This window comes from Arvicanthis niloticus, chromosome 2, assembly GCF_011762505.2.
Source record: "Arvicanthis niloticus isolate mArvNil1 chromosome 2, mArvNil1.pat.X, whole genome shotgun sequence".
In the NCBI taxonomy this organism is placed as follows: domain Eukaryota; kingdom Metazoa; phylum Chordata; class Mammalia; order Rodentia; family Muridae; genus Arvicanthis; species Arvicanthis niloticus.
This window is the reverse complement of record NC_047659.1, coordinates 104,212,994-104,232,697: the sequence shown is the minus strand read 5'-3', so window position 1 is coordinate 104,232,697 and position 19,704 is coordinate 104,212,994.

Sequence of the window (19,704 nt, the reverse complement as noted above, 5' to 3'; positions counted from 1 at the left end):
GTCTGTCTGTCTGTCTGTCTGTCTGTCTGTCTGTCTCTCTCTCTCTCTCTCTCTCTCTCTCATGAGAAGAGGCCATCTTTTTCTCTATCGCTAGTGTACTATGGCTTGATGTTTGTGGTGTGTTACTAAAAATCTAGCAATGACTCTAGGGAGAGGCATTGGGGGGGGGAAGCATAACTTCCAAGCTCCCTGCCTCCTTTGCTCTGCATCTTCAGCCCTGTCTCCTCCTGCTAACACATCAGCTGGCCACCCCTGCACCTGTCTAACATGTCTCTATCTGAATATGGCTATGATTTCATCTGGGTTCTAAGTACAGACTATCATAGTCAGCTTGAAAATTGATGCATAGCTTCATTTTCCAGCTTGAAAATGAAATGATGAATACATTAAAACTAAGAAAGGAAAAAAAAATCATGATTGATGAGCTGACTTGTGCAACTTGTTTCTTTAGCAACAAATGTATTTGATATGTTACTCTCTTACTGAGATTAAGTAATGTGACCAGATCAGAATGACATAAAATGGTGTGAATTAGAGTCAAATAATTGCCATTTGGAGTGAACAGAAAATTTTTTGAGGGAATTGGTGAATGGGGATGAAAAAAATAACTAATAAGCTCTGAAGCAAAGCTCACATGGAAGACTTAAGCTGCAGAGCTCTTTAAAAAGGAGCTTTTTTTTCCAGAGAGAGAGGAAGAAGAGGAGGAGGAGAGGAGAGGGAGACAGAGAAGCAAAGGAGAGGCGAAGAGGGAGAGGGGGAGAAAGGGGGAGAAGGAGAGAGGGGGAGAGGCATTTGAGCAGTGGGAGTGGTTTTCCCAAGCTGATTTTTCTTACAGGGGTGACCCAGCCTGGGTTGGAATGTTACCATGTGATCAGTTAGGACGGTGGCAGGACACAGCCTCAGCACAGAACTTCAGACTTTCTGCAGCATCATTAAAATAATTGGAAGAGAAAAAAAAAAATGTTAAGCTCCACAAGCTTGAATCACAAGCCTCTTGGAAAGGTTAATAAGCTTTCTGCTGTGTGCTCTCCTCCGCACTCGTTCATGCCCTGCCACCCCCATCCTTCCAGCTTTCAAACCCAGTGGCTGTCAGTCACTGGGAGGGAAGAGTCGAAATAAAGTGGTGTTGTTTTCAACATCGGAGTATCTCCTGCCCCTCTGTGGGTGTCAAGGAGACTCTTGCTTGTGGTGACATCTGTGACACTCCAAGAGAGGGTCAGCTTTCCCTCTCATGCCTGAGAACTACCAAACTAGATTCATGGGCTCTAAAAGGAGCCGGTCCAGCAGTATAAAGGTGTGTCTGGCAGAACAAAGGAGAAAATACCAGGTGGGTGGGATAGAGGCCATGTGCAGGCTGGGATTGAACTTTGCTGGTGGGAGGCAAGCAGCATAAACCCAAGGAGAGGCAGGAGCCTGCTCTAACCAGAGAAGCAGAAGCAGTTTTGGTGTGGCTGTCAGAGAATGCCTGTGCATAGAGTCACTCATTACACTACCAAAGATGCTGTGCTAGAGGCCTGGAGCAACTGGATAAGTGGATTTATGTTGGGAAAAGAGGAGAGGAGAGGAGGGGAGAGGGGAGAGGAGGGGAGAGAGGGGAGGGGAGGGGAGGACAAGGGAGGGGAAAAAAGAATGAAGGGGAGAGGAAGAGGGAGGGGGTGAGAACAAGAACAAGAGACTGAGAAGAGGAGTGACTGCTATTGGGTGCAGGACTAAGATTTCTTGCTTCTCACTGGTCCTTGGCCTTGGACTGGTCTACAGATGCAGGGGGTTGCCCTTTAGCAGAGATGTTCATACCATCATTATTCTCACCCCATAAAAGCCTTGACTTGAAACTGGGTCAAGATATGGTTAATGATTGTCCTTATCGGGGGCGTATTCTACCTATTTACACAGGTATGGCTGGTGCCTGTGCTGGTTTGTAATGGACGCCAAGAGCTCCATCAATGATTCAGGTTTTGTGAAAATATTGACTCCAGTGAACAGAGGCACTAACAGGAGGGAGCGAGGCTCACTCCATCAGAGAGATACTCAGAAGTGGTGAGCAGAGGAAAAACAGGCATCCAAGGAAGATCTCTACACTCCTCTCTGCTCAAAGAAAGAACTCTGGTGGATGGAGAAGGAAATGTGGATGAGAGTTTGCATGTGGGACCCAAATATCACAAAGGCCCAGTTCTTGACAACCACCAGCTGTGGGCTGAGTGTGCTGCAGGGAGTCCTTCTGCAGCTACCATGGCCCATCTCTTCCGCTGAATGCTCTGATGGGTTGAACGGACTTTTCTAACTTTGCCTAATTAACAAGTGACTGTCACACTGTCTGGCCCTGCTCTGGCATGACACAGTCAACCTTTAATAACTACCATATAAAACAGCCATGAGAGAACTTTTCAGTGCTTATTGATGGCTTATAAGAAGCCATCCACATGATCTACAGTGACCCAGACTCCTCCCACCTTATGGCTCTCCTCACCCTTCAGCTTTGAGTGGAGAGAGAAACTGAAGCAAAAGTATCGCCTTCAAAATCTTCAATTTGGGAGTGATACACACTGTCTCTGCCCATATTCTACTGGAGAAACTCAGCCATGTCATCTATGATGTTAATTTTGATTGTCAACTTGTTTGGATCTGGGATTAACTAAGAGACATACCTACGTGTCTATCTGTTGTGGGTATTTTCTGGAAGAATTAGCTGAATATGGAAGATCTTCTGCCATAGTGAGCAATGCTTTTTGATGTTGGCCCAGAAATAAAGTGGTCTGGAGGAGCCACAGTGCTGCTTTGCCTACTTGCCTTCACTCTTTGCATGTAAATGCATCTACTCTTTGGCTGCCAGTGCTGTCACCAGGACTCAGCTTCTTCAAACTTCTCACAGAGAATGAAGAAAGACCAGTGGCTATCTAGGAATCTAGTCCTTCAGCATCAGGTTGGGACTGCTAAAGCATTCAGCTTTCTGAACAGAGTGGCTGTTGAGTTCTCAAGATCTCCAGCATGCTGATAGCCACTGTTGGACTACCCAACTCACACCATCTAAGTCAACCTAATAAATCTTCTTTGTGGTATATATTCATTCTTCTGGTTCTGTTCCTCTAGAAAACACAGACTTAAGCCGTAGTCTAATCCACCTTCAGTTAGACTAGAGCTAGAATAAATTTATTTTGACCCATTGAAGGCAGAGAGCAATTGTAATGTAACTAAGGCCATGCCTGACACTTCTGCTTCAGTAAGAGTCATAAAGTCAACAACTTCACAGGACCAAGCACAAAATGTGATATGGAACCCTTCTGAAAGAAGCTGAGATCTCAGAGCCAGGATCAGGTCTTAGCTTGAAGGAGAATATCCAACTCATCTGCCCAGGGACTGCAAAACATAAATTCTTATTCTTTTCTCCTAAATTTTGGGGTGGCTTGCTGTACAATTTGATTATAGCAAAGGCTATTGTTTACTATGTAACACAGCTAAGAACACACACACATGTGCATGAGCACACACACACACACACACACACACACACGCGATTTGGAAGCTACTCTAATACATCATTTATTCTAGGCACACCCTATCATCTGTCCGTGTCTAGTTTATAAAAACACTTTTTGTTTGTTGGATGAGTTTTAACACGTTCAATTTTACTTTAAGTACACGAATGTTTTGCTTGTATATATCTATATGTACTGTATGGATCCCTGGTGTCAATGCAAACTTAAAACAATGACACTCATAAATTATAACACTCTGAATAAATCTTACTTATTTATTAATATTTATTCTTATTTTATGTACATTGGCAATTTTGATTGGGTGTATATTTGTATCAGGGTGTCCTATCCCATGGGACAGTAGTAACAGACAGTTGTAAACTGCCATGGGGGTGCAAGAATTGAACAAGGGTCCTCTGGAAGAGCAGCTAATGCTCTCAACTGCTAAGTCATCTCTCCAGTCCCCAGGTTTTATTTATTATTGCAGTTGTGACCCTCTATAGACAGTGACCAACATAATGAAAGTAGGACTAAGGAGAATCAAAATTGGGAGACTCAAGAAAATTGACAGGACAGAGAACATCTCAACGATCTGGTGGGGTGGGGGTGGGGGATTTCCTAAGAATCAGCTGTATTAACTGCAGGCTCACAGAAAGCAGTGGAAAATACTTAATTGCTGCAGAAATGGTCTCCCTGATTTAATTACACATCAAGGAAACAAAACCAAAAGCAAGTGTCTGTTCTGTGGGCAGAAAAAAATAAATTTTGTGTGGTAACTGTATGAGATTATTTAGAATAGACACACTATAGTCTTAGATAAAGAGAATGCTTTAAAGAGAAAATATATTTAGTATAAGTGACTCAGACATTTTCAGATTAAATGAAACACACCAATCAGAAAGGATCAGTGCAAGGTTCTCTCAGCTCCCCACCCCTTCCTCTGGCCAAGCACCCCCTCCAATGTTCCTTTTTCTCCTATTCTGAATGCATCAGTGGCCCAGAAATTCTGGCAGCCCTCCTAGGCCAGCTGCTGCCTCTGACCTGGACATTCCCAGCCTTCTACAAGGTCACGGGACATGCTGTATCCTGGGATTCCTCTTGTGGAAGATGGGAAGGGCTTAAAACTTCATGTTCCACACTTTCCCCATGACTCCATCAGGCAGTCTCTGACTGATAGGTTCAGTTTACAAACACAGGCTTTGACTTCAAGCCTGTTGTCAAGGTTTGGTAAACCTGATTTCAATGTAATGCCAAAGTTATAAATTCAGTCCTTAAGCTCTATGAGTGATCAAAACAGCCCATGTAATAAATATTAGCATTCTAATTTTCTACAGGACAGTAAAGACAGGAACCTTCAATAAGAGTCTCTGAGATAACAGAATGAATTAAATGTCACAGTCTTATACTCCAGAAGTCAAGAAGTGAGGAATAAACACGTTTCTCAATTGTTCCAAGCATTCTCCAGCTTTCCAGATCTTAGACCCCTCTCAGTGCCCAGGGTCTTACTGGATCTGTGTTTGTCCTTTCCACTGGCCCACTCGTCTCAGCATCTTTTGAGGAAGTTTATTATACACCTCAAGTACCCTGTTCATCTCTAGACTGTGGGCACACAGTGAGTTTCTAGTCACTTATTCTTGGCTGTGCCCGATTACAATTGGTGCCTGATTACAATACTGTTTTGCACATGCGCTGTCAAGAGATAGCAGCAGGGAACTCACATCACCTATCCATCACCTCTTTCCTTTCCTTATTTCTATGAAGAAGAGATTGAAGCATATGGCTAAATAGTTAGGTGAGAAGGAATTAAAACAAAAATCAATGAAGTGGGGGGAGAGAGAGAGAGAGAGAGAGAGAGAGAGAGAGAGAGAGAGAGAGATCAAAAGAGGAAGAAAGGAACTTGTAACTTCTGGCACAGATTCAAACCTGGAAACCCACAGAGGTTTGCCCATCACTAATGACCACATAATATGTTTCCAGGGGAGGGGCAGAAGGCAGCTATTAAAATACCACTTCTTTGGTGCTCTACCAGAAAGGATCCCCCTGAGACACGGGTGCTGTCTGTTTTCCCTTGGGAATTAAAAATTACAAAACCAGTGAAGATTGGATTTTCAAGGGAAAATGTTGGGAAAAGCAGCTAGGGATCTTTCTTCCCCCAGCCCAGGGGTTGGAAATGTCATGTTGTATATTTTAAACACGGCAATGGGCCAGCTTGTTAGGTGTGCTGGTTGGCTTGTTGAGTGACTGGCAGGGAGCCTCAGGGAACGGAAACTAAGTCATTTGTGGAGTATGAGGTGGGCGAAGTAGCCATAACTAGGCTTCTGTGATGTCTTCCTTCAAAACAATTATTTCTAAAGGTATTGGCAACTCCTTCTTTCTAGGCAGATATGGCACTCTGCCAGGGTGCTTGGGAGTCTTTTGACATTTTGGCTGGTCCCTGTGGCAGATAAGACACCCTAATTTAACCACATTCTATAGATTTCTATAGACAAGATCAGTAAAGGGGTTTTAGAAGTAAGTTTGTGAAGATATAACTTAACACAGTCCACCTTTTTAAAGTGAGTAGCCCAGAGTCTGAGCAAACGTATATACTGACAAATACTACCGAAATCAGTACAGTAAAGCTTCACAACCAGTATAGTCCTCAGGCCTACAAAACCACTGTCTGACATTTGTCCTCAATGTTGGATTTCCTATTCTAGGAAGCTAGATAGGTGGAACCATGGGCTTTTGAATCTTCCATATCAGGTCTCTTTGGTTTAGTATAAGTCGCTTAGCTTCGTCTTTACCATGGCGTATCAACCAGGTTATCATCCTGTGTGCTGTTCAAGTGAATCCATGAATGTGCTCGCTCTTCCACCTGAACAGGATATTTGTGTTTTTAATTGAAAGAATATATAATCTTATAAGGAAGAAAAAAAAAAGGCAGAGATGATTCGAGGAAGGGAACATTAAGCCATAAATGTTTAGTTGACTTGGATTGATATAGAACCCAAATATCAAACATCTACAAATGAAAACTAAAACAAGCTCTCACCATTAGTTTACTGCCTGGCTGGGATGAAACACTAATAATGCCTACTGTTGTCAAGCAGACCGAACGAAAGCTGATGAGTCACATAAGGCATGCAAATTGATACTCACACACCATTCGACCATATGTTTGAAAATGAAATGTAGACAGAGCTCATGACCTAGCAGTTCTACACTTAACACTTGCATGCAGTGTGAGTGAGTGTGTATGAACACGTGTGAACTTTAAGAGGTGTGCGGTGGATTGCTCACAGAAGCATTGTTCAAATTATTCCCACAGAATTGAAGAAATGATTCTGACTCAGTGGTTAAGAGCACTGGCTGCCCTTCCAGAAAATATGGGTTTGATCCCCAGCACCCACATAGTGACTCACAATTGCTTGTAACTTCACTTTCCGGGGATCCATCACCCCTTTCTGGCCTTCAGAGGCACCAAGCTCTCATGCTGTGGACTATACATGCAAATAAAATAAAAACAAAACCTTTCTATGTTAAGCCTATCTAAGCATGCATAGAAAAGATTATGGGTAAAATTTGTAATAAATTTGCATAGTGTATAGCAAAAGTAATAAATGCTATACAGCTGCATGTTATAGCTAAAAGCATAAATGACATGTTGAACAAAAGAAGTTAGACATAATAAGTATCTGTTGAATGATCCATTTGTATGTGTTTATACAGAGCTGCTAGTGGCTGCCTGTCATTGACGTTGGAATCAAGTGCAATGGAAACGTATGTGGAGCTGGTACGGTTCGGTTTCTTTTTCTGCATAGGTAAGCGGGCTTCAGTGCAACCTTCAACATCTGCCCTTAGCAATTTGTTCATTCTTTCTTTCAGTATATTATTATTTAATAAAGGAGTACCAAAAATGTTAAAACGTTTCTTTGGTATTTTCAATTCTCTATTTTCATACACAAGCATGCACATGCACACACACACACACACACACACCCCAAAGGAACTGAGAAATTGTTAGGTGTGCTAACCTCGTGTGATGCTAACCTTGGGGACCATAAAGTGGGATATTTTATTATCTGTTGGTATGGCAAAATTCTCTAACGAAAACAACTTAAGCAAAGAAAGGGTCTCTTTGGCTGCTAATTCCAGGTGGCAGTCCATCATTAAGGAAAGTCAGGGCAGAAATTCAAGAAGGAATGTGACGTCAGAAACCATTGCACAAACGTCTCTGGTTTCCTCACAGGCTCATGCTTAGCTAGAGCTAGCTTTCTTATATGGCTTAGGACCCCCTGCCCAGGGAATTGTGACACCTATGGTTGGCTGAGCCTTCCTCCAATGCTTAATAATCAAGACAATATCCTATAGACATGTCCATAGGAGAGTTTGATATGGGCAATTCTTCAACTGAGGATTCCTGTCACATGACTCTAGGCTGTTACAAGTTGACAATTAATGCTAACTAGGGCACCGAGTCAGGAAAGAAGCAGGTACCTAGCAATTCATGTCATGGTCAGAAGCCAAGAGTATTGTGGCAATGGGTTAAGGTGTGATAAGTAAGCCATTAAAATTTATTTGTGAATATAAACACAAGTGGTAAATAAATAATAATTAATCATAAAAAAATGACGTGAATTTCTGCAGTGAATCCATGAGGGTTCTGATCCTTGTTTTGGCAGCACAGAGCAGGAACCATGATACTCTGAACCTATCAGCTCCTGATTTCTTTCACTTACTCATATGCCACAAGGATTCCTGTAACTGTATACAGGGGGCCACAGATTAGGCAACAATGAAAGTATTTTGTATTCCCAATGACAAAAATTAATTCAAAAACAGTATATTAAACAAAAAATAGCTAAGGGCAGATTAACTTGGCTCATGGTTTGAGGATTCTGTCCATCATGGTGAAGAAGGTGTGGGGGTGGCCCTTGATGCTGGCTGCTATTATTGCATTTGAACCTGGGAAGCAGAGGGACATGGATGCTGATGCTTAGGTCTGTTTCTCCCATTACATAGTTAAGATCTCAGCCCATGCACTTAAGGGAGTCTGCCCACCTCTATTAACCCAGTATACACCTCCCCCCCCCCACACACACATACACACAGAGTCCTATACGTTCATTCCATGCTGGTTCTAAATCTTGTCAAGTTGAAGATCAACACTAACCATCAAAATTCCACTTCCTGTCAACTTGATAGCCTTAGCACATCCCTTGTAAGCCACAAACTGTCAGCCCTTCCCCTATAGGTTCATGATCTTCTTATAACACAGAAGGCATTCAGTCGATTAAAAAACTTTATGTAGTCTTTAACAGTCCCAGCTCTGCTTAAAAGTCCAAAGTCTGAGCTGGTGAGATAGCTCAGTAGGTCAAAGTGCTTTGCATTAAAGCCTGGTCCAGGCCGCAGAACCTGTGTAAAAGTAGAGACAATCAATACTATGAAGTTGTTCTCTGACTTTTAAACCTTTAAAAAAAACTTTTTAAATGTCTAAATTCCAATGTCTCATCTGAGAGTTCCTGCATTCTCTGAATTGGGATTTCTTATAAAGTAAAAACCAGGTTATATGATTCCAATACTTAATGGTATTGATTAAGGTCTTATTACAAAACAAAAGTCTGGGACATAACTGGATATGATGGAATTATAAGAGGAACAAAACCCAGCAGGGAAAATAGAAAATTCTGCAGTTACACAACTGGCATCCAAGGATCTTAATGAAGTCATCAGTTTCCCACTCCACACCCCAGCTCTGCTGCCTACAACCCACAATTCTTGGGTCTATTTCATCCACGCTGATAGCTTTCTTTGGTGGATATCACACAGTTCTGGAATCTCCAACATCTTGGAGACCTCAATGAAACTTAAACCTCACCTTTACAGCTTTAAGCCTTTGTCAATCAGGGCCTCTTTGCAAGGACCCAAGCTCCCACACTGTCTGGCTTCAGCAGCTCTCTGGAACCATGTCACAAGCCTTCCTGACTCCTTGAATATAGTATCTTTCATGCCTGCAAAAGCAATACCACATGGATGGTGCTGCCGAGATCTATTGCTAACAGGGTGGAGCCCAATCCGTTTAGACTTGGGGGACTGTGGATACATTGGCCTTTGTATGCTGATCCTGAGAAAATACTGTCCAAGTAGTTGTTTGTGAGCAGAGAACACTTTCAGTGTATTTAGTTTTTCTCCTTTTGTGAGAGTCTTCCAAGAGTTGGGTCTTGTTACCAGGGCATCTTTGTTCTTTGGGTACTGAGACCATAGTTTCTCATTAATGGCATCAATCTCGTTAACACTCACAGCTACCTTTGAACCTGTCTTGCCTGTAAGGTTAAGTTGACTGGCATTCTTTTCCTCATTAAATTGCAGTTTTATATCATAGATTTCACAGTTTTGCACTTTCTCTGTAGACTTAGATAAGAAGAGTAAGCAGTATTCATGCCACAGCCTGAGTACAATTCTGTTTTGAAATGTCTTCAGCCAAACAAGTAGGCCCATTACTTTTATATCCTGCCTCACTCAAGTTCCCAGGACATAGGCAGAATGCAGTTAGATCATTAGCCAGCACAACACGTGGGCCTCAGTACTTGATAAGTCCTTTTTTTCTGAAACAATGATCTCAGTTAACCTAATCATAGAAAAAATGTTACATACACACTCATGGGTTCCTTTCCATGTCTTGTCTAGAATAAACCCTCACAAAAATCAGGCATCTAATGAATTCAAGATGCTTCTGGTGGTGTTCACAAGGTTGTACTTCGTATCTTTGCTGTGGCTTTGATTCCAATTAAACAGGTGTGTACTTTGCCCTGCATATGACATCAGGCTAGGCAGCACCAGTGAATGCTGCCTAGTGCGGCTCAGTTTAGATATGACTCCAGGTTGTGAATTCTGTGCTTCTACTGTACACTTTAAATGTTTTCCTTTTACTGAGAAATAATACTTCAACTGTGAGAAACAGAGGCTTTAATATATCCCAACAATCAGGTTTCAGCATGTATATATCAAATTAGTATATATTAGGATAGTATTGTATTAAGATGTTTTGTTTTAAAATTGGCTGTCTGGGGATGGAGAGATGGATCAGCATTTAAGAGCACTGGATGCTCTTCCAGAGAACCAGGGTTTGATTTCCAAAACCAACATGACAGCTCACAGCTGTCTATAACCACATTCTCAGAGAATGAGACATCTTTTCTTGCCCCTATGGGCACTAGCCACACCTGGTGTGCATACATATATGCAGACAAAATACATACATACACATAAAATAATAAGAACAAAACAAACCTTTAGAAAACTAAAAATAAATTATTGTTTAAGTTGGTCCCTTTTAAAGGTTTGTTTTAAAAATTCATCACATAAATTTTAGGTTGGGATTAGAACTAATTTAACTTAAGGCCACTTAGAACTTAGAACTTAAGGCCACTCATGGAATGGCCTTAAGTATACTTTTAATACTTCCACTCTCTTGTAGTACATATTTAAGAAGGGCAGAGTTCTCAGCACTGGTGAAAATGAAATCAAAATATCAATTAACTGTGAAATTGTTGAAAACACGTAATAATTATTTTCAGTCTAATTTTAAGCCCCCAATTCTACCTACCAAATAAAGTTAAACAATAACTATTCGGCCAAGCAGTGGTGGCGCATGCCTTTAATCCCAGCACTTGGGAGGCAGAGGCAGGCAGATTTCTGAGTTCGAGGCCAGCCTGGTTTACAGAGTGAGTTCCAGAACGGCCAGGGCTACACACAGAAACCCTGTCTTGAAAAAAAAAACAAAACAAAACAAAACAATAACAATCCTCATTTTGAAATCATTTAGACTTATAGAAAAGTTGCACAAATAATATAAAAAGTTCTTATATGCTGTTTGTCCAACTTCCCCTTATAGTGTGCCTTAAATGGTATTAATATAGCGATTGGAATGGAGACAAAAACATCGACACTGTTAAACACCTCTGGCATCGTCAGTTCAACCCAGTTTAACTGAGCAAAGAGCAGCTTGGAAGCTGAGCAGCGAGAGCTCAGAATCAGGAGAGCTCCAGATTACCATTCCACATCCCAGCACTTTGCTGGTTTTGACTGAAAATGGATATAGGAACAGGCCCTCATATGAATAGGGGTTTTCAATTGGCTAAAGATTGGCTACTGTGATTGGCTGAGACTCACCCATTCATTGTAATGCAGGGTTGGCAAAGCCTCCTTCCGTTTATGTTCAATTGGGCTACAGTTCAGAAAGACTCAAAGGAAAAGCATCTACAAGCTAAATATAATTCCACATCTTGTCGCTCAACTGCAGAAATTGTTGAATTCTGCTGTACTTTTTCCATGAATGCTTTCCCTACATTCCAAGATCTAATGCTGGACTTAGGTCTCACTGAGTTATGTATCTTTGTTTTTCTCTGTGACAATTTGCTAGCCCCCACTTGTCCTTCATATTGAAGATAATATGAAATATTTCCCTTTTGCAGAATATTCTTCAGTTATTTTATAGGATGCCTGTCCATTTAGTATTACCTTATTTTTATAATTAAATGGATGCCGTGTGTGTGTGTGTGTGTGTGTGTGTGTGTGTGTGTGTGTATTTGTCACAAAGGGTGGTGATATGTCCTCAGTGCATACCTAAAAGAACAGTGATGTCACAGGACCTCAGTCTTCATGGCTCTGAAGATCACTTCGCTGGTGTCACACTCAGTGTCTGGACATCAGCATCCACACTGTAGGATTCAGGGAAGTCACTGGAAAGACAAGGTATCAGGAGGGAATCTGGAAGCTGTAAAGACCAGCTCATTGTTTGAAGTCACTAGATAAACCCTAGCCACTGACACTCGTGTCCTGGGCTTCCATGACTCCCCTCTCTTCTTCTCTCTAGAAATGACCTGGCTGGAAGGGTTTGGGGTTCTGAGATGTGGTTCTGCTTGCTGATTCCCTCATATACTCCTGTTTGTGTTAGGATCTTCTTCTACATTTGCAAAACAGAGAGACACCTGGCAGATACTAGGCTCAGCTACTAACCTGTATGTAAAACATCTTTCCAGAGCAGCAGCACAGCCTGGAAAGCAGCACCAACATCACAGCCTAGTACCTGCCTCAGTCTCAGCTTGGAAGCATGACAACTGGGTAACTTTGAGATTTACAACACACTATTGAATTCTGGGAAAATGTGGAAACGTGGAGAAAGTATCTTCTCATTTGTACTATAGGATAACAATAATGTTATCCTGACTTCTAAAGGGCATCCAACCCCATCATGCTCTCCTTTTTATTGTGTTGAATCAATTAAGTCTTTGGCTACTTAGCTGGCTTTTTTTTTTTTTTTCCCTACAAGGAACTCTGAGAGCTTGGGTTTGGGCACTGGAATTGGACTGCAGAGGAGAAGAACTGAATGATTCTAGAATAGTTTGTGGCTTTCCGTGGTGCCAAGGTCACAGCAGTCACATTAGTCTTTTAAATGGCACTGGGACAAAGGAAAAAGAAAACTATCTAATGACTCAGCAGTAGTTAGCCTTCAACTCTCAACATGCTCGCACATCTCGGTATGTTACTGAAGGAAGTGTAAAAGCAGAATGTTAGCAATTTGGAGCCGGTGACAAGCCACGACAATTAAGATTTTATGGCAAACAGTGAATAAGGATAGGTTTCCCTTCTGGTTATATAACTGTTAGAAGCATTTCCAAGTGGAAGAAAATTCCCAGTTTAAAATAAAAACAAAGTTATTGTAGAGAATGTCTCTAGCATGCCTAAGTTAGAGTGGAGGATGTCTCCTCTAAGAGTGCAGGGAAGTGACCTGCAAGTTGTTGGGAAAGTGTGTCTGAAGAGGAAGCACGTGTGCGCTGGCCATATTATAAGTCACTGGGAAGAGGGCCCCAGAGCTTTTCTAGTGTTTTCACTGGTGACACTGGAGAAACAGCAGTGCTGGTCCAGAGTGTCACTACCTCATAAGCAAATATGTGAGGATGTTTATGGACTCAGATGCTCAGAGATACCACACGTAATCTCCAAGTGACCTAGGCCAGAAGCAAAGAGTAGGTTCTTAACAAAATCGTGTGCTTAATAAGCCCTGGTGAGTTCAGACATCTCTGTAGCTTGAAACGGATGTCTGTGCCCTGTTTTTACCAGAGCTGACAACTGTACATTCAGTGGCACCCATCAGCATTCCTGAAGGTCTTCCAAGTGGAAAGTCTACTACTTGGCATGGCAACCTTCAGTTCATTCTGTGCCAAGAACTTCCAAGGAAAATGCAAATAATAATTTTCACTCTTACTCTTTTTCAAAAAAAAAAAGAGAACACAGCATTTTATTTAACCAAAAGATGCAATATTTTATAAGTCTCCATCTTTAAAGCAGCAAGAAGATCTAAGCATCACTTTCCAAATATAGTGACTGTAAACATTGTATGCAAATAAGATTCCCAACACAAACAAGAGCAGCAGACTCCTCAAAAGCAGGATGATGTGAGCTCTCTTTCCTGTTGTTCAGTTGGTGACATGTTTCCATCTGATAGATCTTAATACATTACGCATACTTTACAGCATCTTCGTGTACATAGAACTCCAATGGCCTCTCATGCTAAAGTTTGACAGCCTTATAAAGAAGGGCACTGTCCTCATTAAAACTGCTTTCAGTCATACATGGTGCCTCATGCCTGTAACCCCAGCACTCAGAAGACTGGCCAAGAGGATTGTAAGTTCAAGGCTGGCCTGGGTTACACAGCAGAGCTTGTCTCAAAAAAAAAAAAAAAAAAAAAAAAAAAAAAAAAGTTGAAGTTCTTGGCATTTCTTGGCTTGAAGCTGTCACACTTCAATCTTGGTCTTTGTTGTCACACTGTGTCTCTTCTCTTTTCTTTTTAAGAGAAGCATCACTGTTTCAGAATAATGTCATCATATGCAACAGTCCCTTTGTTTCCCTTTGTTCTGAGTCTATGTATCTGCAGGATTCGGTGATGCCCCGCCCATCCTTGGATTTTGATCTCCTCTATTTGTAGTATAACATATCACTGCAATTTCTTTCTTTTTCCTTTGGTTTCTTTAATTCCTATATTAGAACACAATGTATGATCTGAATACATATGTCCAATGGTCACCTGAAAGCCAGTCATATTAAATAGCAAATTCCAGAAGCACATGTAAGTTTTATTCGCCTAGCATTCTGAGTTGGGAGGTAAAAATATTGTGGCTTTATTTAGCTTGTGATGTGAACCATTTCTTTGAAGGTGTCTTCATGGTGTATGCACTAGTGGCCTGTTGTCATATTGTGACTGTCTGGGTTATCAGACTAACTCCTATCTCAGGGTTAAATTGCTAAACCAGGGATATGTTCATGTATCTCTAATTTTACTTAATAATGGCCCCCAAAGCATAGGAATAACAGTGCTGAGAATTCAGATATGCCACAGAGAAGGTAAAAAGATTCTTTTCAGGGAAAGAGTGAGCATTCTTGATTTAGTAAAGAAAGATATAGTATCCTATGGTTGTTATTACTTACATCACAAAAGAATGGTCTTTCAGATTGTGGAGAAGAAAAAAAAAAGAAAGTCATGCTAGCCGCTCTCAAACCACAAGCCAGCCTTTTATAAGGAGAGGAGAAAAGGATGTGGGAGCTATGGATAGTGTTCATCCATGTTACCTGTTCACCAGGATCCTGGAACAGTCCTGGATACTATATGTGTGTATATATTGTACCTTGTTTTATCCCTTTGTTAACCAAGATTCCTGGTCCACTGATGTCATCTTGGCCATGTGACCTTCCCTGGTTCTTGGGATATAAGTAGGTGCTTCTAGATATTTCATTTCTGTGCAAAGATTTACAATTTTTAAATGAGCTTGTGTAATTGATTCTATCCCTTCTTTTATTCTGCTCCTCCACAGTGATGATACTGTATCCCAGGTACTTGTAGCCAGGAACAGACTAGGAGAGTCACAGAACAGTACCCAGGTCACAGGAGATGTGTTCTATAAGACATATTAGTCTCCTGTTGTGAAAAGCCACTAAGACTTGCAGCCCTATGTGGTAAGATTGAGCAAAATGCAACAATCACAATCCCTCTCAAGTCTACCATGTATCCTAGAACAATATAGTCCATGGTTCTATCCATAAGCTTTGCTGACATCCCCTACTCTGTTGGCTTAAAAATTAACTCATTAAGGTTTTGCATTTTTTTCTAGGAAGTTCCTTCTTTTCACTTCCCTGTTTCTATAAATATGACCTTGATCCTGGAGGCAGCGTAGACTTTAAACCCGGAACCGGTTTCCAATTTTCCTCTCTTTGTTTTGTTTCCTCTCTATTAAGTTAGCTGTGGACCTGAAGTTTCTTTCCTTTATTTTAATATGTACTTATGAATATAGGCTCTGTAGTTAGCATGGATGACTCTGTGTCTGTAGGGCATAGGGATGAATAAAGCACCAACTTTATAACTAAGAAGTTTCCAGTCTCATCTGGGGATAATGTCATAAAGATGATTTCAGTTCTACAGAATTCAGGCAGTGATAAAAGTTATCTTGGATCTGGAGAGGACAGCCGTTTGATCCAGCCTGAGCCTTCATGGAGATTGCCCTGCAGACACACTAATCTGAATAAGCTTCCTGATTATGTCCCTCCTCACTTCACACCCGTCCACAGCTCTGCGTTACTCAGCCGTCACCTCCTCAGTGTGGCTTCCGGGTTGTGGAACATCAGAATATCTGTATGTCTAATCCTGTCAGTCCTCCATTGCCTACAGAAGAGCCAACTTGTGGCTTCACGTTCTCAACTCTTTCCTGCTTTTCTGTGGCTTTGAGTTTTTGGACATATCACCTCCTTCACAATCCCTAATGAATAGAACCTGCACTTATTTCAAGACTCTTACAAAGTGCTCCTTCTTCTATAAATCTTCCTGGTCACCCCCAAATTGGTCTTTTTTTTTGTCAGCCCCTGCTCTTATATAAAGTTGTGATCTCACTTGTCACACACACACAGACACACAGACACACACACACACACACACACACACACACACAATGGCTATTCATCAGGAAGATTCGTTTCTCTTCTCAAGACAGACGAACTTTGTGCTGTACTCTATAAATGAGCTGAAGTGAGTACAGTTATCTGCCTCAACTTAAAAAAAAAAAATAATGTCTGTATGTACAACCATAATTAAGGTTGTTTGTGGGGATTTCCAGGTAGCATCTTTTCCTTGCTCAGTCTCATTGGAAAGCAGCTTGTTTGATCTTGTTTGTATCTTTATTATATCAAACATAATGAGGAAGAGGTGGGAGAGAGGAAAGAATCACACCTCTTAAGGATATTTCCCAATGTTCTACAGAACTTTAAATTCAATGTGCTCACAGGATGGTCACTTAGCCTATGAAGAATGATGTTAGAAACAGAAATGTAACCGCAGATACAAGGATCGAGAAGAAACACTGGTCTCTCGACACATGTTTCTAAACACTGGTATTTCTGACCACACCAACCCTAAATCCTTCCTTTCTACAAAACATGGATCATAGATTGGCAGAGCCAGTGTCTATAAGCCAACATGCACAATGGTTGACATATTGCCAGCCTGGTTGCAGTTACATGGTATTTTCATTAACAAATGAACATGAATAGTCTTTAAGAACTAAATCATAAGCCAAGTGAAATAGAGAGTCACTCCTGGGCTGTCAAGTTCCTCATGGGAGCTAGAAAAGGAAGATTTGGAGAAGTGCTTTATAGACAGGCAGTGTCTGGAGACATCAGCATTCTTAAGGCTCAGATGATGCTCTTCAGAACCAGGATCCCACAGAGCGAAGGTGCTCCTCCAAGTGGGCAGTCATCTCTACCCAGCACATATTATGAAACAATAACGTGTGGGAGAAGCCTGAATGGACTTTATATATTAAAAAACTTCATGTATTGTTTAGGTTTTTTTTTTCTGGATTATTCCTGGGGAAGGAGCGTATCTGTGAATGTGTTTCTCCCCAGTCATACTGCCTTACTAGAACATGGCTGTAATTTCCTTTTCACACCTGTATTTAGATGAGACACGGACAAAAAAAAAATCAAGTATCATTGTCCTAAGCCTCGACTCACACTTAATGAAAAAGCCAGTGTGAATTATTTATGAAATGTCATACTTCAGGTTTTAAATTCAATATATTGTGATACATATGCTACATAATTTAAGAGGTGGACAGATTACAATATGGCACCTGCCCATGCTTCTCCGCTCTGCCTTTTTTTTTTTTTTCTGTCTGTGTTAAAAGTCTCCCCTCATATCAATACTTTAGCAGAGACCCTCAATTCTTTCCCTTGAAATAAGGCAGAATATGAGCCCTCTAAAGGGGAAGCAAAGCATTTGGCTTCGCACAGCACTCAGATGGCAAATGATTTAACAGTCCCGTTCTCAGCTTCAGTAAGTCCCCGAAACATGCTGTGAGCAGAGGGATCAAATGCAGGAACAGAACGCCTTCTCTTCAACTTTACTCTTGCTTTTGCTGTCTTTGGGTCAGCGCTGGTGCTGTGCTAAAGCTTTTCGTTTGCACTTAGCCCCAGTCTGTCCCCCTCTGTGGGCCGGAACCCACGCTGACTGTCTGGCCTGCTGCTTCGCTCCTTCGCTTGCCTCTGTTTTCTTTCCCATTAGTAATTATTTATTAGTCTCTGAGGTGCAGCCCAGGATCGTTCACAGCATTTCTCCGACTTCCTCCAGCCCATTTGGTCACCGTGGAGTGTTCCGAGGGGAAAGTCGGCTTTGACATGCCTGCTTATGTCGATCTGGAGTGGTTCACTGGAAAAGCTATACTATTACAGATTCCCTGGCATCGTCTTCCCTTAGCCTTTTGGCCAGCAGGGAGTGATTGGAGAGGAAGTGTGGTTCGATGCTTAGAACACACCAGGGTAGAGAAGTCTGGCCCAGGCTCTGTCTCCTGGCTTCCCCCCACTCACTCCAAGTCTGAAAGCCCTTATGGAACTGTCTTTGCATACTCTTCCGCCTCCCCCAAGGTAAGGAGCCTTTGGTAATAGACAACCTCTCACCTGGCATACAGGAGTGGAAAAAAGAGAAAATAGTCCACTGAGCCTGTTAGGAGTTTCAAATTGATGCTTTATTATTGTGCGTTGACATGCTGAGTTGGGAGTACCATTTTATCAGCAGCAGGTGGTGGTTTCCTCCTCCTGCTAGCAGGGACAGAGAGCTGAGATCACTGACCACAGTTTAGAGTAACTCTCCCCTCTTCTATCTGCAACCGACCTGCCTAGAATTAGTGCTTGCTAAAGCATACTTTGTACATGTCTTACCTGGTGATATTGTTAAATTTGGATTTCCTTTCAGGAACCTGAGCTAGGCAGGTGCCTGCATTCTACCAACCTTCCAGGTGGTGTCATGACCCTGGTGTTCAGAGAACACTTACCAGGGTCTGCATCCCTCTCCACACCAACTCCTCTACACTCTGCTCTCTGGCCACTCTGACCATTCTCCCTGCAAATTCACCACTTCTGTGTCCCATTGTCACGGAATCTGCTACAGTTCCAAGTTGTGTGACAGTTTTATGGCTCAAAACCACTTTTTACTCTTACATGAGAACAAAACAAAACCCTGTTTTACATGAAAACCAAACAAAACCCCGATGTTTGGTGTTTAAGTTTCTGTTCTACCATTTCCTTTCTCGCCGTCACTTAAGATGTTATCCATCTCAGTCATTTTGCCGATATTGCCACTTGAGTCAGAACTATCATTGACAATCTGCATCTTGTCAACAGTCTAGTATGTCTAGACTCAGCATGTCTGATAACTGCACTTACAGATACAATTTTCCTATGTATAAAATGTGACAGTGAACTTTAGCTCCCCTGCAAGCAGGTGCCCCTCTGAGAGCTGGTCCTAGGCTTGGCTGTTACCCAGAACTGCTATGTGTCTGAGAACTTAAACCTTGATATCCTATGCCGTGACCTCCTGTCCTCTCACATCCCTCTGCTCTCCCTATGGTGACCCTTGTCTCCCAGTACCTCCTTCATCGTTTGAGATTCTGCAGCCTTTGTGGATGCAGCCCAGCTCTTCTACATAAGCACCAAACTCTAGCTTCAGACTCACTCAGCCTCCTCATGCTGTTGTTCTTTGCTCATTGCATCTGCCCCATCACCACCACACTTCTGTATTTTCTATGCACTGGGAGCACTAAACATGGAGAGAAAAGTTCACTATCTGTGCCAACTTGTGCCAGAACAAACATATTCTTACAATCTTTGCTGGACCTGTGCACAGTCTGGCCATTCATTCAGTTGCTAA